A 24,868-nucleotide genomic window follows, 5' to 3' on the forward strand; every position below is an offset into this window, starting at 1 on the left:
GGTGAGCAGCTTTAATTATCTGGGGGTCCACATCAGCGAGCAACAGCAGGGGCTGTACTTCCTGAGGCTGTACTTCCTGAGGAGGCTGAGGAAGTCTGGCATGTCACCAAAGATCCTCAGCAACTTCACCAGCTGTGTCGCAAAGTCCATCCTGACCGGCTGCATCACCGTGTGGAACGGCAGCTCTACAGCCATGGACCGCAAACGCCTGCAGAGAGTGGTGAAGGCTGATCTGAGATCTCCTCTGCCCTCTCTGCAGAGCATCTACCACCACAGAGTCCACAGGAGAGCTGCCTCCATCATCAAGGACCCCACCCAGGACCACCAGACTCAGGAACTCTTTCTTTCCCTCCACCTTCAGACTCCTCAGCAGCTGACAGGAGTCTGTAACAGTGGACTGTGCCCTGCACATACTGACTGTTTACGTCCAGTAACACAGTAACTGCAATACTACTATATATACTACTGTTCATGCACCGTAATGTTCAGTAATTGCACATGTACCATGTTGTTTACCTCCTGACACTTTTTGCACAATTATTAAATTCTCTAACAGCTGATGTAGCACACATGCACATTTATGTATATAGCTTTACTTTACCTTCTTATTCATAGTTTATATTTTATGTTTACTTTTGCATGCTCTTTTCAAACAGCCTATTTTTGTTAAATTATTCTACTTTATATATATATATATATATCTTAAACTTTTATGGCATTCAGTGTGGACAGCAAAGTAAGAATTTCATTGTACAGGAAAACCTGTGCATATGACAATGAGCACTTTGAATCTTGAATCGTCTAATTTTGAAGTTGTCTGAATGTGTTTCATCTGAGCTTCTGACAGTCGCTCCGAACGGCGATATTTTATGCAGTAATTTCAGGAAATTTGTAAGCGTTTTTCTCATTTGACCCTTTCTGTCTTTGTCTCTCTGAATACCAGAGGAGCTGACGCAGTGATTCACTCTCGCGCTGAAATACTTTCCCATGCTGAACAATGAGAGAGGGCAGGACGCTGTTTACAGAGCCGGGTTAAAGCATGACAGAGGTATCACTCCGTCAGTAAAACACACACACGCACACACACACACACACACACACTGATCACAATCATAAGAAGAAGAACGTTTTCTTCATTTTCACGAACACTCGTATCAAAACATTTTACCAAATAAAATCCAATAAGTTGTAGGACTTGTGGCGTTTGACTGGAGGGAACAAAAGAAGACTTTTCAGCATCAGTAGATTCTGTTAAGCCGCAGCAGCAGATTTCATCTACAGGTCTGAAAAAATCCCTTTTTACCTTTAAAGATAATTTTTGACAGTCGCTGTTTCAGTTCGCTGACAACTGATCCAGATTTCATTAGTCAGCAGCTCTTTGAAACTCATTTATACCCACATTTCCTAGAAGCCGGTGGAGCCTCGACTTACGACCTGCAGGCCCATTTGATCTGGCCATAAATTACTGGACATCACAGCTCTCAGGAAGCATCAGCGTTACCGGTTTAAATTCACTCTGATAGCCGCAAGGCTGCTGGTTTCAGGTATTACACACAACATTTACATTTGAAGAATGTTTTGCCCCAAAATATGAATAAATAGAAGTTGTTTATAAATGGCTAGAAAAGAAAAAAAATTAGGTGATTGCTTAAAATTATCCTTATGTGTACGAGCATGAAAACTAATTCACTCTGCTTCATACATTATTTATCAATAACTACACATCTCATCATTGATTATTAATTATGTACAGGTCACCAATATCTTTATCCCAAGGGCATTTAATTCAATGAAGTTTAAAACTTTCACAACACTTTATTTTTTGTTTTAAACAAAACTTCTGTAAGCGAAATTCAGTTTCTATTCATGTCATTGCTTCCTGACTTGCCGTACTTGCTTTCATCCTTCCTTGTATTGAATGAACATGTTTCAGTTACTGATTCTGATGAGGCAACACTGGCTGAAATGTGGATGTTGAACAGTTTCACAGCAGCCAAACGTGTATGAAACATTTCTGTATGATGTTGAAATAGCAACACAGTGGAGAGCAAATATTACAAAAACGTATGTGCGGCGATGCACCAGTGTAACTGCTGTTTGTGCAACTTGTAGGCCAAAATGTTTAACAAACAGTCAGACTCAGTTCCCAGTTATCACATTCAGAACCGTTTCAGAAATGACGGTTCAAGTCAGGGCTTGTCGCACTGAACTGAGCCTTCCAAGCAGGCTGTGGCAGAGAAATGCTTTACGATAAAGCTTTTTAAAGGTTAGGATCATGGCACCAGCCTTAATCCTGAAAGGGCAGAATTTGACGCAGCTCGATAGAAGGGTGTGCCTGACAGGCTGAACCCAGGGGGGAAAAAACATTAAAAAAAACCCCCCAAAAAACACCTTTTACTACTGTGACTGTTGTGTTATTTTTCAGGAGTAACAGGAAGTTGAGGTGTGTGTGGTGCGAGTGTGTTATTAATCTGAGTTGTGAAGAGGACCAGCTGGTGATACAAGATCATAAACAGACACAAAGGTAATGTAATATTGAGTGAATACAAAGGTTTGGCATCAGGACAAAAGCAGCTTCTGGTTTCTTGACTCTTCATGTACTCACACTCACAATGCAGTCACAAACACACACCCTGTGTGTGTGTGTGTGTGTGAATGTATTAGATAACATGCAGAGATGTAAATGTGCCAAATCAATCACACCCACACACCGATTCCCATGGGATTCTTCCTTAGAATGTGTGTGTGTTTGAGTGCGTGTGTGTGTGCAGGTTAGATTAAGGTTAGGGTGTGTGTGTCAGTACCTCTGAGCAGTGTGGGTGTTTTATGTAAAAGAAAGTGATGTGCAAAGAAGAGAAAAAGAGAATTTTTCAAATAGTGGACATTATAAGCCCTGATGCTTTCACAGATAATCAACAAGCGATTCATTTGAGTAATCTTTGGGTTGCCAGGTTGGGTTGTTTAGTCACTACTGCAGCTCAGCAGTTAATTTGGAGAACCTCTCCAACGGTGCCTGAATTGGACCAAATAAAGATGCTGGTACCCTAATTGAGCAGAAGCCTGACACGATCGTGTCTTGGATTCATATGTCTACACATAACCCACTTCAAGTGTATTTGAACTTAAACAGTTTGTGCATGAATGTGTATATTTTTAGCCTATTTTTCAAATGACTTGATTGATCTTTTTCCTGAGCCTCAGTCGTTGTGGTGGCCTTAACTTCTCTGCAAGTCTGGCATTTGAACTTCTTATGTTTCACAATCAGCCAATCATTTGGCTTGCAGGAGCAGCGGGCAGTTGCACTGTGCCCGTGTAGTGTAGCAGGTGTTAAAGTCGCTGTAGACACAGTGAGACAAAGTTTATGCCTAGCTTATTTAGCTCAAGCAGCTATAAAAGCCGAGTATTTAGCTGAGAGGTTGGTGGAGACCAAACCAGAGCTAAAGGGAAGTGAATTCTGACTTTCATGAGATGGCGTGAAGCCTGACTCTAAACGGATGCTGCCGCATGTGTAAACAAGCAAGTGTTTGCTAACAAGTTTGCCTATCGACTCGCAGTGTGAGTACGTGTTAAGTTAAGATAGGAGCACTTAAGTAAATATTGCACAGAAAGGGACGTGTTCAGTAATCTTCCAGTGTTCCCGCTCTCTCTCTCTCTGTCTCCCCTGTTTACCTGTTAATTCCCCTCAAATAAAAGTATGAGTAAACGCTGATTCAAACCGGACAAATAAACCCACAGGTAGTTAAGTTAAACTGTAACTCCTCTCATCTCAGTCCACTGACAGCACAAGCGTAACCACAGTGTTGCCTCAGACAGTAAATATACTGTACAGCTGAGTGGCTTTCTGGGTAAATGACAGGCAGATTATACTCACCTGTATGAACGGTGGGAGCGCCCTCATTCCCTTTCACCTGGGTTGACAGATGCCTGAAGTCAGCAAAGAGATGCGGCTTAAAGGAATACGTCTGGCTGAGGAGTTTTTTGTCTGGTTAATCTTTGTTTACACAAGGGAAGGTTTGCTGATGGAGCGAGTTCTTTTCTCCCACTCCTCCCTGCTTTACATTACATAAGTTGCTATTGTACGGAATATAACAGTGTGCTTTATGTGCTGCTTAGCCTCAGACACCCAAGTGGAGTTAATCCCTCGTAGCAGAAGGATTTCGCAGCTTTCCACAGTAGCTCTTATGCCAGAAGTATGTTTGATCTATAAATGTGTCTCATTTGGTGTCGCGTTCCCTGGAGGCCCGGTGAAATGATCCATACATCACATTCTGGGTAAACAATAAACAAACAAAAAAAATCTATCAAAAATAACTTCAGACTGAAAAAACAGGATACAAATCTGAGTTTAAAATTAGTCTAAAAGTTAAAGAAAACAAACAAAACAAAGAGATTTATTGAAGCTTCTTATTAAAGCTAAAAAACTGAATAGCAGTAAACTTGAACTTCACCAGGAGGCACCTGATGCTTCCCTGAAACTAATTTTGGCCTTTTGACTCCTGATGAATTGTGAGATTCAGCTTCAGGCTCAGCTCCTTCATTCGACTGCTGCCAACCTGCTGGGTCATGTGACGCTTTTTTTTTTTGGTTGTTTTTTTTGTTTTACCTGCAGAGGCTGCACTTACTGATGCTTTGATGAGCTTTGTGAGAAAATCTGTTTACTCATCAGGGGTGATGAGAACGTCTGTATCATATCACTCCGGCGATGATGCATTCAGTCCGTTTGCCAACCGCTTTGGTCCTTTTGAGAGCTTTTGAGCAGATATTTTGCATAGAAATCCATGGATCAAAGCGGTTAAAGACTTTTGCGAGGCCCTCGCCTTTTCTCTAGCGCCACCACGAGCCTGATGTTTGTGGTGCCACTGCCACAGCTGCTTTTTGGTGCTAGTTAGCAAATGTTATCATGCTGACATAGCAGTTAGCTCAAGCTGTGCCCTAAAACAGCCTTGGAGAGCTGCTAGCATGCATTGCAGACAGCAACAACTGTGCCGTGTGGTCATATGAATGAATCAAATCTTTCTGCTGCTGCAGCTGAGAGTATAATGCATGCTTATATTCTGTTGCACGCATGAGACGGGAAGCTGTTAGCAAAAGACAAAACACAAAGAACTTATGACAAGAAAACAAATACAACATTTGCGTTTCAGCAGAAACATTATGAAGGCGGTTCTGTCGACCAGTGACCTCTTCCTGCCACTTCTTTGTGGTGATGAGAATTCTTTACTTTCTTTCTTGGGTCTTTCCTAGAAGTACGACATAAACTTTATCAACTTCCTCTTTGACAGGAAGATTTCTTGAGGCTTGAAACATCAGAGATCACGGTGGAAGGACACAGTCGCTGTGTGTGTGCGGGACCGCAGACTGCAGGAGCAGGTGAAGCTGCTTTGTTGCCATGGCTACCACAACTTCCTGTCAAATTCAGACGCCAAACAAGTCTTGAAAACTTACAGCGATAGAGAGAGCGCAGCTTTAAAACGGCTCAGTCTTTCTGCAGAGAGCAAGAAAAGAAAGAAAGAAAAATAAAAATAAAGAGGCAGGCAGAGAAAGTGAGACAAATTGTGGACAGGGTGAGGGAGTGGGAGCGAAGGACAAAGACAGAGCGCAAGAAAGAGAAAGTGGGAGATGAAAGAGAGGCGTGGAGAATGAATGGAGGCCTGCGGTCTTCTTTTACAGTGGGAAAAAGAAAAACGTGAGGGAGAAAAGCTGCTTGAGGAATTCCATTCAGCCATCTCTAAGAAGGCGTGGGAATTTCCTGGAAAATCCTCCTCCGGGGACAGCAGAAGGAGAGGAAACCAGAGAGGAGGGACGGCGTGCTCAGAGGGTCATTTCACTCATATCACAAAAACATTTTCCCGCCTATTTCCAGTGGAATCAGTTTTAGATAAACTGTGTGTGTCACGTGCTGCTTTTAGACACCAACAGCAGCGTTTGTTTTTCCACAGCCATGTTGTGACCATCATCATCGACATGTTGGCGGTTTCTGGGAGATGTTGTCCCTCTCAGAAGTGACCTGTTGATTTGCCGTGTGGCTTCTCTTTTGTGATGCCAGAAGAGCAACAAGTAAAGCACAAACATTCCAGCTGACGCCTTCCTCGGTGTGCAGGCTCGCAGTCCTTTTTAACAGGTAGACTAAGAGTCGGGTGCGTATCATTACAGCGAATCGGACGCCGGCAGAGCGCAGTGAAAAGGAAAGCTGTTTTCCACAGAAAAAGTAAAAACTGCTCCCTGGCTTTAGGTAGAAAACTCTCTCAGGAGACACACAAAACTTTACAATCTTCTTTATTTCATTAGTCATAGAAAAAAATGTATAATTTTCAATCCGCGTCTGCTTCTGGGATATGAATGAGCTGTTGAGTGTTTTACCAGAGAAGCACTGCAGAGCAAAGTCTGAAGAGGAGATCCTGCAGGGAATCTCACTTACGGCCACGAGGTCGCACAAAAAGGCAGGAAACAAGAAGACTTCAGCACTGTTAAAAAACTGAGCAAGTACTGTGTGTCTGATAAAACAATCTCAAAACAAAGTCCATGCAGTAGCTGTTCTGGAGCTTTCATATCACATGTCCTTCAAGAATAAATTCAATCATACCTGTGTTTGTTTGCAAAAACTCCACATCTGTAGGTACTGCTAAGGCTGTGCATCGTGACGTTTCACTCCTTTTTATAACGTGAAATAACTAATTAAAACCAAAATTATTACAAAAATGAACACTTGAACATTAAACAGTGTGATTTAAACAACCTAAACTGCCAGAAACCATCTTAGAGAAACATTTCTTTGATCTGTACTCCGAGGTTTTAGTTTGGCCCATGTCCCATTTGCGGGACAAGAACAGGGAGGGGCTTATGAGCTGTACTGGAGCCAGCCACCAGGGGGCAATCCAGATGATTTGGCTTCACTTTTGGGGAGCTCTCATGTTCTCCATACTTATGTACTGTTAAGTACCTGACAAGCTAAATGTGAACAGGGTTATGATCCTCAGCATTCAGATTGCATTTTTCTTTTTTTTTTCATTTACATTTTTTGAGTGTAAGAAATTAAGACTGACAAAATAAAACTTCTTTTCTCAAATTATTACTCCATTATTGTGTAGATTGTAACAATAGTTAAACAAACAGCGAACATTTGACGTGATAACATGAAGGAGAACATGAGCTCTCACTCCTGCACCCGCTCTAAAGACCCGTTTCATTTCACTTTAGCCGGTCGACATTATGAGCCACTGAAGACCTCCAGCGTTCAAAGCGCAGCTCGGCTTCTCTCTTTCCCAGAGGTGTTGCGTTACTGCGGGAGGTTTCTCAAAATTAGTGGTCAGGACCCCCAAATGGTTTGCAGGTGCCGCCCTGCCCAGCACGGCCCTGCCCCCTCCCCCTGCAGCCTTCAACGTGGGCTTGATTTAATGCACTGAGGGTCCCGGGGGTGAGACGAAGACATCTCACATCTGATAGCCACAGCGTGAAAAATTAGCCAGTCCTCTGCAAGTGGACAACAGAGTGTCTCCACGTTCAGCTGTCAAAGTATTGTCAAAACAACACAAAAGAAGGGCAGAGGGTGGGACAGCGAGAGAGAGAGAGAGAGAGAGAGAGAGAGACAGGAAAAGACAGAGAGGATGTGTGGTTTTAATTTGAGACCAAAATGTTCTTTATTTAAGGTGGAGCTTCCTGGAAAACAGGAAGTTAGAAGAAAAAAACCCCTCTTTTTTCAAATAGCAAATTATGTAACATCACAATTTTTCAATCGCATGCAAAAATGTCATAAACAAAAACCTGAATTTAACAATATGGTGATGCGCTATATGACAATTAAATCCTGAACTGAAGTGTAGATCATCATCACACACTTGATTGTTGCAGCCCACTGCTCCTGTGTGTTTCACTGCGCATTAATAAAGTAAATAAAATTTAAAAAATTAAAAATTAATCTGGTGAGTAAACTAAATTTCTGCTTTCTGCAGAGATACGCAGCTATCAGAGTGTGTTACCTGCAAATCAGCCCGGAGAGGATTCATCAGCGATGATGATGATGATGGTGGTGATGAGTTGTAACAGCAGCTGTCAAAACAAAGCAACAAAACACAAATACCAAATACATCACCAGAGGCTGTGGATGATTCTACGCTTTAAAGGGATTTAAGATGATTTAACTTGTTTAATGGGACAGATTATAATCTAAACCAGTTCTGTGATGAACTTAGCACAAAGTTGAACAAAAAACATCTCATTTGCTATCTCTACGCTGAACTGAGTCCGTCGGTGTCTCTTTGTGTGGCTGCAGTGGTCCTGTCTCAGGCTGATCTTTGAGGCCTTTCCTTCGCGTCGTTGTGCCTCAGTTGGTGTATGGACTGGATGTGCAGCGCTGCAGCCTCGTTTATTTGTTTGTCAGAGTGTTGAGTTACGGGAGCCGTTGATCCTGGAGGACTGTGAGCTCCCGGTCTGAGGCACAGAGGCTGCGTCGGTCTGCGTGTCCCTCTGCTTGTGTCTGTGTTTTTCTTGTGGTCGGTTTGTAAAAACAAACAGCCGACGGTGGTGCTGATGCAGCGCATTGCGAGGTTTGCCCTGTAACCACACCAGGAGGCGGGCTGCCGTCGGGCTCCCGTACCCACTAATTAATGGGAAAACACGGGAACAAATTCGATCTTATGCACATGTGATATCATTTCAAGTGGGCTTTTTTGTTTTTCTTAATGGCCTTAATGTTTACTGTGTAGTTTTGTAAATGTAAATGGAAAAAAAGGTATTTTCTACTGTTTTACCGTGGCAAAACACTGGAGGCAGAAGCACCAGGACCAACAGCCATTTCTGTTAGCAAAAGCAACAGATGTCGCAGGCGGCAGAGAATCGCTCATCGCTCATCGCCTCGCAAGAACGACGGCCCTTTTAACGTCACCGCGAGCACACTAGCAAAAGAAGCAACGACCCGCCAGGAGCACATGAAAGGCTGCACGCAAGGTTATTATAAAGATCAGCTCTATCATGTGTGATTAGGAGCGAGCAGAGAAGCAGGAGACCGAAGGTGGAGAGCTGTTGTTGGTGTGTTACTCCATTACTGTACACACTGAGTGTGTGTAAACACAGCTTTCGCTTCGTTTGATGAACATGAATCTCGAGCGATTTTTAACCGTTACAGAGGCAGTACTTTGAGTTGTATTGAAGTGAGGTTACACTCAGAGGCCTTCATGGGCGTGTGTGTGTGTGTGTGTGTGTGTGTTGTTTTTTATGATGCCCCCCCCCACCATACAGTACCATTACAGCCTGTGCGGAAACACAGCAAAAACGGTAGTGTAAGAAAAACAGAGAGAGAGAGAGAGATAGAGAATGAATGAGGGTGAGAGAGAGAGAGCCTGTGTGTGTGTGTGTGTGTGTGTGTGTGTGTGTGTATGTGTGTGTGAACATGCTGTGTAAACATTAGTCCTGCAGATGAATGAGACTTCCCCTGGTTTGTTATTCCAGGGTTTGGCCCCACCGAGGCGGAGGATGAACGGATTAATGAGTGAGAACAGAGAATGAATGAGGAGGAGAGGGCAGTGGGAGGGGCTACAAAGGGCGGAGGCGGGGCTGAGCGGGCGGTCAGTCTGGGGCGGGGGGGTCCTCCTTCATAATCAAAACCAGCAGAGTTGAGTTTAATCAAAGCTAAAGAGGATGTGCTGGGATGTGATGGTGGACAGACAGTCACAGAACAGACTGATACGAGGAGGAAGAGGAACATCTACTCACACACTCACACACACAGACAAGCTGTGACACACACACACAGGTCAAAGGTCAGAGAGTTAAAGATCTGCTCACACAAGCACAAGTAAACACACACACACACACACACACACACACACAGTCGCTGCTTTAGAAGAACATCATCTCAGCATCTTTGTGTGTGAGCGAATGGAGACGCTGCAGCTGAGCGTCAGTCCTCTCTTTCTCTTTCTCTTTCTCTTTCTCTTTCTCTTTCTCTTTTCCCTTTTCTGTCTTTGCTCGTCCGGTACGTCCCAGCACTCAGCTTAATCACTTTCAATTTCAGCCGTTCAGCCAAAAGCAAAACAAAGAGCTGCTTGCTCACCAGATCTTAAAATTTGAAACTTTAGTTTTGAGAGGGGGGAGTCGGCCATCTTGGTCGGCCATGACGCCGAGCAGCCAGTGTGACTCGAAGTGGTTCGCTTAAAGCGATTAAAGTGGACGAACTGTTTTATCGCAGCTGACAGAAAAAAACACCAAAATGAAACTGAGACTCAAGTTGTATCAAAACAACAGTTTAAGACGCTGACAGTCCTACACGTTTATACTGAGCTGATGATGAGCTGATTTCACTGAACTACGAGACCAAAATCTCTTCTGATTCAGGTTCGTTTTAATGTTCAGCTTTTTTCTCTCTTCACGTCTTTTTGTCTTCCTCCCTTTCGCTCACTTCTTTCTTCCCCTCCTAAATCTCTTCATGTCTGAATGTCTTTGGTTTTAAATCCCGTAACTTTCTGATCCTCGGTGACCTCTGGTGACCTCTGTTGAGATGGGGTCGTGACCTGCTGTGTGTGTGTGTGTGTGTGTGTGTGTTGGAAGCCGACAGGAGTTAGCACAGAGGTCAGAAGCTCGAGCAGCGTTAATGATCCAGCTCATAGCTGTGCACGCGCCACACAGCGATAAAAATAACAGCACTTCTGCATATTGGGTGTGTGAAAAGTTTTCTTTCTTTGACAAACGTCGTCGGGAAGGATTTTCAGTTCAATTCAATTCAGTTTATTTATATATACTGTATATTCACAACCAAAGTCATCTCATGACACTTTCCAATTAGAGCAGGTCTAGACCAAACTCTTTAATTAAATTGTAATACAGAGAAGTCAACATTCCTGTCCTGATGTCCTCCAGTTCTGTGAAAAGGACCAAGTTAAGACTTTAATTCACTTTTGAGTTTGGTTCAACTTAATTTGGACTTTGGACTTTTCATCTCTGCTATTTTAGCTCAACGTGACTCAGTCTGCTGCTTATTTGTATTCCTGCTTGTAACAAAACGCGTCTGTTCTTAAAATCCTAACAATTTAGCCATGAAAGTGACTCACCCGCCCATAAGTTATTATATAAATGAAACAAACATTTTACTATATTTCTAAGGCCTGACAAATTGTCATGTGTTGGAAAAGAAAGCAGATCCCAGATCAGATCTGATCTCCTGAGTCACAAGAGGAGGATGTTTAGACGTTCACTGCGAAAGCATGAACCCGAAGAAGAAAACATGAATCATGAAAGCATCGGGGATGAGCAGTGCGAGTGGACACAAGACGACGAAGCACAAACGTGACGTTCTAATGTACACTGGGAATATTTAGTTTTTACGCATTTTACAAGCATTAAACAGTTTATTGCAAAGTTGGCTCTTGGAATGGAAATATTTTAATGTTTCAACCCATTCTGATGATGGTATTTTCCTTTCCTTTCCTTTCCTTTCCTTTCCTCTCCTTTCCTTTCCTTTTCTTTCCTTCCATCTCCTCTCCTCTCCTCTCCTCTCCTCTCCTCTCCTCTCCTCTCCTCTCCTCTCCTCTCCTCTCCTCTCCTCTCCTCTCCGTTGCATTTGCTTCTCATTAGTCAAGGAGAGAAATGAAGGTTAACTCGGAAAAGTCAATTCGTTTATTCTTTAACCTTAAAAGACCATGAAGCCGTGCAGAGAAATGCTTGATTACTTTTCTCATGTTTTTATTCTCCTTTCCTGCAGTCATCTTTTGTCTTCTTGTTTGAACTCAGTGTGATCACAATGCACACTTGTACACTTTCCTTGTATTGTGGTTAGAAAAATAGGATTAATCTTGCCAACATCCGATGACTGATGTCTGATGTAAGCCCGTTTTCCCTTGAATGAATGAGTGGCTAAAAACACTGAGAGGGCGGATACGATTTGCCAGCCTTCCAGTAAGTAAATCTAATTCTGTTTTTTTATCATCGACAAGAGAAGAGGAAGAAGTCTGTTAGTCACTCTGATATTAAATTACGCAGCCGTTTGAATCTCGTCCAGTTCAAACGACCCCGGCGTTCCTTCCCAGCCAATCACTGCATTCCTGGCCGCCCACAGGATTCCTTTCGGCCAATGAGGAGCGAGCGTTGAGTGACACATACGGTATTCCATTCATTCCTGAGCACTGAGCGTTAAAGTGGTGGTTTGGCATTTCCTTTTTTTTTTTCTCTCTCTCTCTCTCTCATCTGTTCATCCCTCCCTCATTTTTTTTCCGTTTGGGTGTGTGTGTGTGTGTGTGTGTGTGTGTATGTGAGTGCATGTGTAGGATGTGGAATGTGCGGTGGGATGTGAGCAACTTCCTGTTTTTAGTTGTTAAGTAAAGCCCTGTGGGGCTTTACATTCTGTGTGTGTGTGTGTGTGTGTGTGTGACAGAGAGACAAAGAGAGGACAGAAATGAGAATGACAGAGGAGAATGAGATGCACCATATGGCCAAAAGTAAGTGAAAACCTCAACATTCCAGCCGCATGTGAAGGCATCACTCTGCTGATCCGGCTATCCGAAGCTTCTGGTTTCGGGTTTTCCAGTAGATGCGGAACCTGCCTGCATGACTCTGCCCACAAGGGCATTAGTGAGGTCCAGCGGTGATGCTGGACGATAAGGTCCGACTCACACTCCAGAGTTTTTTGAATGAGGTTGAAGTCATTTGTCCGTTCAGGCCAGTTAAGTTCTTCCACATGAACCTGAATTTGTACACTTTTGTGCATCGTCATGTTGAAACAGGAAAGATTATTTCCCAAACTTATGCCACTAAGCTGGAAGCACACGATGGTCTGAAAATTTCATTGTGTGTTGCAACATTTAGATTCAAACCTTTAACAGGCGGCCCCAGACTAACGGTACAAACGATGATTCACTGAGAGTTTCTATCAAATCACTGATTGGTACTTAGAGGAAGTTGGCTTGTAAATGGTGGCACATGAAACTCACTGGGTGGTACATACTGTGAGGTAAACGCTGGAGCCTGTTATAAAAAACCACAGCTTCACGTCAACATCCTAATGCTCAGGAAGGCTGCAACTAACGTTTCCTTTCATGATCAATAATGATAACAGACATGATAATGTGCCTGTCAGTTTCACCATTACTCATTTAGTCCTTTAAATGCCCAGACTTAGGGGAAAAATAAGTGCGAGTCACCAAAATCACCAGGATTCTTCCTAATTCATCTTTACGCACTTTCCTGCGTTGTCTGTAAACGCAGCATCTGTATTATCGTGTCTGATGACCTTTGACCTGCACAGACTGGGTTGTTTGAAGTGATTTACATCCACAGTGACGAATGGGCAGACGTGTTGTTGCCGCCCTGCTGACGACAGATGAAAGTGTTTAAGCCGCAGTTCAAACAGTCAGAAGTGGGTCAAAGGTCAAGTTCAAACTGCTCAGACTCCTTCTTTGTGGCTCGCTCAAAGGAAAGGAAAAGGGGAAGAGAGAGAGTGTGTGTGAAGCGCAGACACGCAGCAAAATAAACACACAGATAATTGTCATGTAAATGATTTCAGCGCCACATCATCCCTGCCAGGCTGTTAGCTATTAGCAAGGGAAGCTAACTGCTGTGTGAGACAGTGTGTGTGTTTGTTTTACAGAGGCCACGTATGTAAATACATCCGTTCAGTGGAAATGGCCTGTTAAATGGATGGTTACACACACACACACACACACACACACACACACACACACACACACACACACACACTCACTACATACTGCTGATCAGACTGAAACCCCACAGGGAAAAAGCTTGGACATGTAAGTGCGTGTATGTCAGTGTCGCTGCTGTTCACACTGACTGCGCGTGTATGTGTGTATGTGTGTGTGTGTGTGTGTGCACAGGTAAATCCAGGGACAAGGTCGGGTCAGCCTGAGCTGTTCCAGGAAGACGTAGTGGATCGTGTGGTTTGCTTAGGTACACAGAGTTTGGGTTAAATAGAGGGAGCTGATCTCTCAGTCTTTACTTTGCTTTGTTTGTTTTGTGCGTCAAGGAGCTGAAGCCCGTTCTGACCACAGAGGACGTCACTCTGAGCAGCCCGTATGGATAACAGCTGGCCTGTCGAGGTCAGCGGTGCAGGTTTCCTCTGCAGCCGATGCCTGAGGAGGACCTTTGCTGCTTTGATTCGCACGGAGCAGGACAATCCGTCTGTGTAGGCTTGGAGAAACATTTTCTCACACCTCAGTAATAACTTCATTGTAATCAAAATGGGGAAATGGTCCAACTGCTGTCAACTGTCAGTTAATGTTCAAATTAGAATAGCAATTTAAATACTTTACGTTCATTTGGAAGCCCCTTTGTGTCCAAAGCGATTTGGATTGAGTAATGTGCACCGAGCCCCACTTTGTGCCTTTCATGCACCAACATTACATTCAGGTCACATCTGTTTTTAACTACTGTCCCAGTGGCTACCTGGACAGATTTTTTCTTTCATCACGTACAGGAGTGTTAGAAGAGTCTTTCAGGACTCTGAACAACCTGATGGACAGAGTAAATGTTCACTCTCTATGGTTAGGTTTGGGTTTCACACAGGCTCTATAGCTCAGTGGTTAGAGCACTGGTCTTGTAAACCAGGGGTCGTGAGTTCGATCCTCACTAGGGCCTGAAAGTGATCTTCTTTGTTAGTTTCCCTATTGTGGGGAAATAAAGGGAAACTTCCCTTTAGGCACAACAAAACACTTGATTTTGATATGCTTGCTTTAAAATACACAAGTTCTGCTGACACAAACTGGTGAAAAATGTCCCAAAGTCTCTTTAAAAATATCCAGTTTGGTCACCACAAAGACGACTGCAAAATGTCCTGATGGTCGCTAAGATTAGCTGGCTTTGTCGGTTGAACTGGTCTCAAACTGTGGTCCCCAGCTTGGCAGTCGTTTCACTGAGATTTCACGCCACCACCATCCCCTCCTCCTCTCAGCGCCAGCCCTTTTACATGTAACGAGAACATAATATCGTGATACAGAAGTGTTGATGTGATGCTAACGAAAGGCACAAATTAAACGTGTCTGCTTTTTTGCAGAAACATACAATCCCAACGTTTCATTCTGGCGACTGGCCTGCGCTGGCGATACGTTCAGAAGAGCAGTTCAACGACCTGCTGGGTCTTCTTGCCCGTGAGCCACGAGGGTCCAACCCCTTTGACGTGCGACTGGACGTGCCATCACAGGTCTGCACACGTCTTCATACTTCCATCCAAAGATCGTTTTTTCCTTTCACACCCTAAACGTCTCCTCTCTCATCCCTCCTCCTTCTCCTCCTCCTCCTCCTCCTCCTCCTCCTCCTCCTCTCAGACCTTCCTCTCTCTCATCAGGTCACTCCGAGGCCACAGGGGCTTTTGTCTGGATTCCGACACCTCCGACCTTTGGCTTCCTAACCACCAACTGACTGACCGTTTTGTCATCAAGGAACTGAGTCTTGCTCTGCTAAGCTGGCACACACACACACACACACACACACACACACACTGAGACTTTCTTGTTACAGCCCATTGAGCAACAGTTCACTTTGTACAGCATGTGTGTGCACATGTATCCTCTGGCTGGGAGCCCATCCAAACAGAAACCTCAACTGTGAGCAGTTGTGAAGTGTGTGTGTGTGTGTGTGTGTGTGTACTTTAATATCCAGGGAGTTACGTAAAATAGACGCACTGTTTCAAATCCAATGCGCTATAGTTTTTCTTTTCTTAACGATCCAAACCAAATCATCCAGAGTGATGTTCAGTGACACTGAACACTGAAGTGAACATGTGGTTCAGACTGCACTGAAACACTGTACTGCCTCAATAAGAGAAACTGGAGGGCAAAGACGAGGTGTTTACAGTAGATGTTCTCCTTGAAAGGAAAGCCAACTGGCTCCTTCAGCTCTAAAGTGCATCTTTAAATCATTATGGATCTATTTATTAAAACAAATCTTCCACCCACAACTTTTCATTCTGATTGCGACTCTCAGTTTTTGCCTTCTCTCACTGCTCAAGTCTCCTTTCCAGCATCAAGTGCCGACTGTGTGCATCCCGCAAAAGCTTTCTTCTAATGGGTTCTTCAGATGCAGTGGAAAGGCACACTGGGACGTACTAGAGGGACTTTGGCAGGGACCGATTTACCTCCTGACACCAATACTGAGTGTTTTTGTTTGTAGCCAAATGATACCAAGAGCATTCAGCCAGATATATGGACAAAAACCAAAGTCTGACGCTAGGAGAAAAGTGATCCACTGGGGACCATGAATGTCTTTACAAAATTTCATCTTAATCCATCTGACGGTTGAGATATTTGAGTTTGGACCAAAGCGGTGGAAAGACTGAGAGCTCGACGTTTGCTGAGCCATAAGAACTCCACAGTGGCTACATGTCCTGTACGAATCCTGGTCTCACATGTCGGTCTGGTCTGGATGAAAAAAAGTCAACTCAAAGTGTCGTCTCTCATACTTTTGTCTTGATAGCTTTAGAGAAAAATGATGATACGATACAGGTCCTGTAACTGACCCTGTGTTTCTGTCATCAGGTGAATGAATGGGTACAGCGGTGGTTTCACTGATGGGAGTCTTTACTGTCATCTGTGATTACCGTGTGGGATTTATGACCTATGATTAGATCGGTATTTATTACTCCTCTGGTCGTCTGACAAGCTGAGAGGCATGTCAACGACAGAGTGACTGTCCCATGCAGGTAACAGCGAGCTCCTCCTCCTCTTTGCTCTGCTGCTCACACACCAGCTCTGTTCTCCAGGCAAGAAAGAAACGAGGCACCTTCACCCCTCACGATTCAGCCTGTCCACTGTAAGACTGGGAACACCACATGGATGGCCTGCGTGAACAGACACACCGTGCTGTCACTGTGTAACATATATATAATATAAGCTGTCGCACTGATCTGATGCTGCTTGTCTCCAGCCTGAAGCCATCAGTGAGTGCGCTTCCTGTTCAGCTCTTTTAACCGATTTAGCGCTCGGCAGAGACGCAGACATGCTGTGCAACACAAAGTGGTGTTATATCTGTCAGAGACAAACTTGCAGCTACACTTCTGAGAAGAAGCGAAAATCTGGTTTTACACCACAAAAAATGAAAAGAACAAAGTCTGAAGTCCTTGAAAAGTTAGCAGGAGCAATGGAGCTTTCTTTTAGTTTACAGTGAAATCAGAGACTGCCCAAAATACACACACACACACACACACACACACTTAACCACACTCCCTGGAAAGGCAATAGAGGAGTCAGCACACAGACATATGTGTGTGGTATGTATTCCTAGAAGGAGTGTGTGATGTTATATAAGCTCCTCCTGACTGTGTGTCAGTACACTGTGTTACTGTCTGAACCACAGGCAGCTGGCCTGCAGCTTCAACTGCCCAACTCTCAGGGTTTCTCGGTAGTAAAAGTCAGGGAATCGGGTTTCACGGCAGCGTACCTTCAGGGACGGAAATTTTGTTCATACCCGAAATATCTCGACAACTGCTGGATGAACTGTCATTAAATCTGATGAATCCTACTGACTGTGTCGATCCTCTGACTTTTACGTCCGGAGCCACGTGCAGATCAGTTTGTTTAATACTCGGCTTTATGAGCAACGCTGCAGGCTGCTGCTCTTGTAAAACACTGAGCTGATCTGTGACGTTAATAAATTACAGATCTGTGTCACCGCACAGGAACGCTGATGTTGCTGATGCAGAAGCCCAGCTGTTCAGTGACGACATTTGTTTACGTCCAGAATTTACAAAAGCTGTCTGCAGTATCTGAGCCAAGCAGCCACAGTGTGCTTAAGGTTAGGGAAAGGTCTTGGTTACAGTTTAGAAAGTGGAAAATGTTAATTATTTCCCATTAATTTTGTTTGTCAGTCTGGTGTTGAAGTATCACAACTTCTGCCGTTAACTTCTGTTCCTTTGAACAAGTTAAACTGCTGGAAATTTTGATTTTTGATCGACCGTTCACATCAATTTCCTGGTGATAAACATGCAAATGTTTGACAGTGAGTTGACAGGGTGAAGTTAACTGAACTGAATGCACCACTTGTTTATCTCAACCGTCACATTTTTAGGATGGACACAACCTTAGAGACTCATGTCCTTTGAAGGGCACTTCTGGATTTGGATTCAACTGGTTACAATTGATGCCTAAAAATGCTTTAATGTCTCAAAATCGGTTTGATGACATTTTTCAGCTTAAAAGTCTGTAAATGTATCCATTAATGGTAACGTAATTAAAAGTTGCCGTTAAAATGCAATGAACTGGAATGTATTACTGTATTTTAAAAGAATTATCCATACATTTAAGGGTTCAAGATGCAAAAACTCCTTAAAATTTAGCAGACAACATGAAAGCCTTAACCCAATTTATACATTAAAAGGGTTTTATATTCTTATAAATCAATTTTTAGCCCTTGAAATTTACCCGTGAACCCCCCAATTCAAATTCGTTCTAGAAAGAGTACAGAATTACAACTTGCATGTGTAAAATTATTGTTATCATTATTATCAAAACACAACAAATATATTACAGCCCATTAAAGTGACAGTTAATTTAAACCAGACAAGCCTGGGATTTGTCAGATATGTAAATTGATGTGCAAATGAATTTCCCTCCAGGGATAAATAAAGGAATTCTGACTCTGAAAAGTCATGTAGAAGAACCAGGAACTTAACTTGGGAGTGACAGAAATATGTTGATGTTGAAAAAGTTGCTCTCGATATTAAAACAGTCAAATGCTGAATGAGTGTGTGTTCTCTCCATTTGAGTTAGGAGCGCATCATCGAGCCCCACGGCTTGTGAAACTACCTGTTTCACACCTCCACTGCCTCACGCCCACCTCACCCATTAAATGAAACCTTACAGCACTGCAAATGTCTGGAAATCACAACTCAGCTGCCCTGCTAAATGTGTCTTCTGAAACGAAAAACAAATGGACCACAGTTTGAAATTTTCCACCAAAGTGACCTTTTCGCCTCCAGATGTTTTTTTTTCTTCCTTTTTTCATTTTTCTTCCTCCAAACCTTTGTGATGGTGTTAATTACGATGAATAACAGGCAGTCTGAAATTCCTGCTGTGCTCAAGGATGACTGATCTGACATTCTCAAGAGAAACATTTGACTAACATTTGCATACCTGCGAGCCTTCCCTCAGGGTGCGATTCAGCCCGACAACAGCAACACTCTGAAGAACAAGAGGTTCAGTAAGAGGGATCCTGAGAAGGAAGAAGAACAGCCTAACAATTAAAAAATACACAACAACAACAACACACAGATCAGGGCTTATGCATGTTCCGAGAAACCACGAAAGGTTTATATAACCAGCACAAAGATCCTGTTGGTTTCACACCTGAAAAGTTTCTTCATGAACTTAAACGGCCTCCCTCATTTTTTTTTGTTTGTTTTCATATGATTTTTCACAGCCAAACCACCAAATGTTTTAAAGTAATGTAATATACTAGAACTTTCATTTCAGAGACACACATTTTGCATCTTTGTTTATGAAACGAGATTATCCAGTTTCAGTAAGGGTCTTTTTTGACCGTAATTTACAAACATAATTACAAATAGTCAAAAAAAAAGTTTTTGTGAGGAAAAACATTTGAGGGAAAAGTTTGTAAAATAACAAATCTTATCAGAATCTTTTCATTTGATGTAAAGCCCCCACATTTAAGTTCTACATGCTAGCAAGCTGTGAACACAATATTGAAGTTTTAAACTGATGTTGAACTTGTTAGGAAACAGTTTCTCATGAACACATCCAGCAGTTAAGAAGCAACATTATCATACTTGACAAAAGTCCAATATTCGCTCTCTAAAAGCTCTGGTATTCGATGAGTTTTTGATGCTAGATGCTCCACTGTGGTTGCAAAGTGCCTGTAGTCTCTTCAGTGCTCAGCAGGTGGTGGATAGTGAGTTTTCAGATCTTCTTCTCTGAAAGCAGCTGGAAACAATGAGAGCTGTGAGAGCGAGCCAGAACAGTAAAGTTGTGGAGAGAGAGCTAAACACTAAGCTGAAACTCACTATAAGGCAGGAAAAACCTGCTTGGACCCTGAGCTGTGTGGGTCCACACAACTACCCCTCAGTGATGTCTCAACACGTTGAGACCTACACCAAGACCTTTCTGGGAATTGCATAAGGTGTTTGGTAGTGAAATTCTCTGTTGCTGGAGGATAAATATTTGAATAGCATTTGCATGTGAGTGGAAGTCGACTATCATGATTTTTACATCTGAGCTATGAGGCAACCGAGACGTTGGAGAACATTCCTGTCCGGGCAACGCTTATCTCTGCTGTTGCTTATCTGCTGCTGGAGTTGACAGGAGGCGTGGGCCTCAGGGGGGAAGCAGCCTGTGTTTACACTGTCCCCTGGTCGGTTAGACCAGTTCACAATCAGAACGATCAGAAATCACTGTCAGCACCTCTGTGCTGCATACCTGCTGCACAAGTCCAGGGAAATGATGCAGGAACTGTAAAGTCACACGGAAGCATTCAGCAAATAATAAAATGTAGGAAGTTTAATAACAGGAACTTTTCTCACTTCTATATGGAGATGTTTCCAGATGTTTTGCACAAACCCTATTGTTTCTTGTGTTTTCAAAATGACAGAAATTATAATGAACATTAATGGTTTTATTCACCCTGTGCAGCAAAGGTCTGCATGTGGGTCAGAAATCACAAAGTATGAGGATGGACACGGAAGACCACATGGCTTCAAGGTGTTCTAGACAGATTACAGCTGCAGTGTTTTTTAAAAATGACATTATAAGAAAGTAGTGGTGGATGTAAGATTTTAAATGGACTTCACTTATATGATGCTTCTCTCTTTGTAAGGCCCTGCTCATCAATGAGGAGCCAAAGCAAACATTTTGGCTTGTCACTGCAGGGGAAGCACAAGTATAATTAATACAATCAGTTATGACCGCAGTTCTGTTTAGGTGAGCCGGTCGTACATGCTGGCTAAATGGCTTAAGGCTGCACTTAATGCAACGGAGCCATTGTTAACCAAACTCACCCTAAACAAACTCCATAAACCAATAAGGTCATTTAAGCACGTTGTCTCTATTGCACACTTGTATCGTAGCATTTAGACGCGCTCTTAGTTGTAACTTTGACTTTCAGATGACTTTTTGTGCCTGTGAAGGTTGAATAACTGGGATATTTTGTTGCAGCCGATTTTACTCAACAGTTTTCCTTCTAAATGACTGCAGTTTGAATAATTATTCCAGTACAGGTCTGGGCAGAAATATTCCCCAACCTGCACCCTTTGTAACGGTGGATTTGGAGTTTAGCTGGAAGGTGTGTTACCCTGGCGATCACTGGCTAATTCATGTTCATTTGATTTCAACTCAGCACTCTGATGGGATTTTACTCGCCCACGTTCTTATAGAAACTCCTTTGCAGAATCAAAGAGTGATCAAGTACCAGTGAAACAGGTTCAAATGTGGTTCAAAGTAATGAATCAGCTGTGAAAAAAAAAAAAAAAAAAGAATAATATGAGTGATGTTTTCGGTTTTCATTTCTGTCTTGTATTTCTCTACATTTGATTTTCTCTCGAAATAACAAGCTGTGAAATTCATCATTTACTGTCAACCAAGAAAAACATTTTAAGACGAAATATAACTGGATTTGACAACAACCAGCACTGTTTGAATTCAAATTAATGAGCAGCCAATCAGTCAGCAGGCTCACACTCTGAGAGGAATCTGATTGGTTGACAGATGAACCGGCTCCACAGACTGTTTCTCACCTTCAGCTGAGACCACCCTGACTTTCAGAATAAATGTTCTCTCGTTCTAAGGAAGACAAAAGCAGTAAATGATTAAACTCAGTCCGCCGTCACGCAGTCACTTTGTGACTCTCTGCTCATTCTGCGAGACTTAATGAGTCAAGCACACAAAGACCTTCAGTAGCTGCTTTCAGCCTCACAGTAAAAGGAAACTAAAGAGAATCACCAGTAACCTCTACTCCCCATTCAGGTGGATATTTATGGGGCAACAAATGAAGAGCAAGTACTTTGCATAAGACAAGTTTTTCTCCAACTGGACCCGGATCGTCAGCTTTATTTCAGAGCCTTCCGGTCCAGTTGGTTCATCACATTTACATCTACTGCTCTGAACATTTTGGAGGCAGATTTTTGTAAAATACAAACCTGCAGTGTGAAATGAATTAAATGAGACTGATTTCTTTGTTTCAGTCTTTAAACGATGTCTTTAAAAGAAACCACAGCTGTGCAAAGATTCATGGGGAATGTAGTTGTTGAAATCATTTTTGAGGTTCAAAGTTTGTTCTCAACCTTGAAAACAAGAAAGTGATCTCACCCCCAAGGTGCTTTCAGCCCGTATCACATGATCTTCATCATCCTACTGCCATTCGAGAGTGTGTGTTAATACACAGCTGAAAATAGTCCCCCAAGAAATGATCCATTTGTGATAATTTAAGCCTGGGGCTGAGGGCCTCAGACAGACCTGGACACTACTGAGAGATGTGAGAATCAGTTATTGATTCCCATATTTTCCTGAGATTTGCTGACAATGAGAAAAATCTCAATAAGCTCCCTCAAAGATAGCAACAAAATAGATTCGTTCAACAGGACAGTGAAAACAATGACAAGCCCAGATAAATTCAGTCCACTCTGTTTATTTCAGTGCAGTAGTGAGGCTGGTGGCCAGCAGTTGAACACATCCATCGCAATGACCCATCTGTCTCTTATTATCCTGGTTTGCCATCTCCATCAGCTCATTCTTTGCTGCAGAGTAAAGACCCTAATTTTAATTTATTTATCTGTTGAAAACCGAGTTTGAAAAGCTGCTCATTCAAACAGAAATCCTTTTTTCATTTTTACAGAGAATTCAAGGAAGTGCGAGGTGTTGATCTTGGGGTGTTAAACACTTGCTTCCTGAATGACTGTTTGGGAAATATTGTTTTATGGTTAGTGATGTGCACACAGAAGCACAAAATAAAACTCACTGAAATATTTTTGCTTACACAATGTAAAAGCTGTATTTGAGCCTGCAGAGGAATAAGCTAAGGTGCATTTCCGGACTCCGTGAAAACCTTTGAGAGTCTCTTTGAATACTTTCAGGTCCCACTTTCAATATTGACGCCAAATGAGGAGCTTCTCACATTAGTTTCTGAATGAGGAAGTTCTCACACTTGTGAAGATAACGATATCAGTGTCGGTTAAACAAAGACATCCGCTGTAGAGGAATGAGTCACCAAATCCAAGTCCGATAAAAAGGTAAACTGAGGACTTGAACGCACTCAAGTGAAACTCATTCAAATGAAAGACTGAAGAAACGCATTCAGCCATTGATCCAATGGGATTACTGATATACATACATACATATATATATATGTCCCTATCCCTCATCCCCCCCCCCCCCCCCATTTGACATCACCAGAAATTAAATTAAAAAATAGCTCTGTTAGTTGGCAACTGTGCCAACTTCCTGTTTTGTGCCATGAAAGGAACCAGATGTCCATCGCAAACATGGCACAAACATCACAGGCTGATAAGAGGCTTCCAGTCTCTAACAGTCTCAGGGATTTAGCAGCGATTGTATTTGCTCTGACTCTGACTCCTGTGACTGTACATGTGTAGTTGTAGTGCAAAGAAAAACCACAAGACATGCAAGAAAAAGCCACAGATATGCTAATCGCAATTTACCGTACGCAAACTAAGATTCCGTTGCAGCAAAAAGGAGGGCACTTCTTTCTTTTTTTATTGCATGTCGTTACCGTTTGTGTCACAGAAAAGAAATCAGGAAGGATGGAATATGTCAGAGAGAATGAAAGTAGACGCTCAGTGTTTCAAGTCCCAGTTAGGAGCATTTTTATTGCTTTTATTTTCTTTTAGATGCAGCAGAATGTAGCAAATTGCATTTACAGTCATTTTATGTGATCAAAAGCTGAGACATGACAAATAATAAATTATCTACATCTTATATCAGCAGTATCTTAGCTGTTCCTAGAGACCACGGATGTTGTACCTAAATCTGCTGGAGCTACTCTTCCGGCTTGGTGGTCTTGGCCCCCAGTGCCCCGATTACCAGAGGCACCACTGTTGCTTTTACTCACCACATCGTTCCTAGCTCTTCTTTCAGACCTCGGTATTTCCTGGCGTTGCTTCTTCTTGACGTTGCTGTCTATCATCACTGCTTTCTTCTGGTGTTTATCGACTGACCGCAATGTCCAGCTGGTTCGCCATCACCATTTTGTCAGTCTGGCTCTGGGAGTCCCACTGGATCTCATTCTCAAACTCTTCGGGAGGCGTCTTCCGTTCTGACTTTGGGACTTCCAGCCTGTAGTCAATGCCGAAGTTCCTGTATACCATGCCATCCACTTGGTTATGGCGTTCCATGTGTGCTGTTCCTGCCTACATCTTACACCCTGCTGCTATGTGCTGAGTTGTCCCAGGAGCGTCTTTGCACAGCCTGTATCTGGGGTCCTGTCTGGTGTGGTAGACCCCAGCCTCTATTGATCTTCTAGTGAGCGCCTGTAATTGTGCTGCCATGATTAGCGCGTCTGTGCTTTCTGTCCAGCCTTCTCCAGCCATTGGTAGGATTTCTTGATATCAACAAGCAGAAGTCTATCTATCTATCTATCTATATAAACATATAAATATATATATGTGTGTGTGCGTGTGTGTGTTTGTGTTTTGAACACCCGCTCCTACTCACAAAGGTATGCTTTTGTTTGTGGTTTCCTGTTTGTCATGAAGGTTGGTTATTTATCAGTGTTTCTGTCACCTCTAACTCTGAAGGGTGGTATCCAAAGATAGCAGGAGGAGAAACAAGCATTTTTGTTCTTTTCTCTTCTGTGAGTACTTTCTCTAAGACACACAGCTGTACTGGTGTTGTAATATCTTAGTCAAACCAAAAGAGTAAACTTTCCACTTTTTTTTTCTCATTCCACACAAAAGTGTTAGAATCGATGG

General features: G+C 42.9%; 1 long non-coding RNA gene and 1 other non-coding gene across 3 annotated transcripts; both read left to right on the top strand.

Moving 5' to 3' along the window:
- Positions 1–722: 722 nt before the first annotated feature.
- Positions 723–18,277, top strand: LOC124056970. 2 transcript variants are annotated; one of them, XR_006843038.1, is made up of 5 exons: positions 723–1,048; positions 1,193–1,281; positions 1,412–1,544; positions 14,996–15,142; positions 15,267–18,277. It is a non-coding gene; the product is annotated as an uncharacterized LOC124056970 (long non-coding RNA). The 2 variants fall into 2 exon arrangements; XR_006843037.1 differs by having other exon boundaries at positions 723–1,281.
- Positions 14,508–14,580, top strand: trnat-ugu. The gene has a single exon. It is a non-coding gene; the product is annotated as a tRNA-Thr (tRNA).
- Positions 18,278–24,868: the final 6,591 nt, after the last annotated feature.

Source organism: Scatophagus argus, chromosome 3 (genome assembly GCF_020382885.2).
Source record: "Scatophagus argus isolate fScaArg1 chromosome 3, fScaArg1.pri, whole genome shotgun sequence".
In the NCBI taxonomy this organism is placed as follows: Eukaryota; Metazoa; Chordata; class Actinopteri; family Scatophagidae; genus Scatophagus; species Scatophagus argus.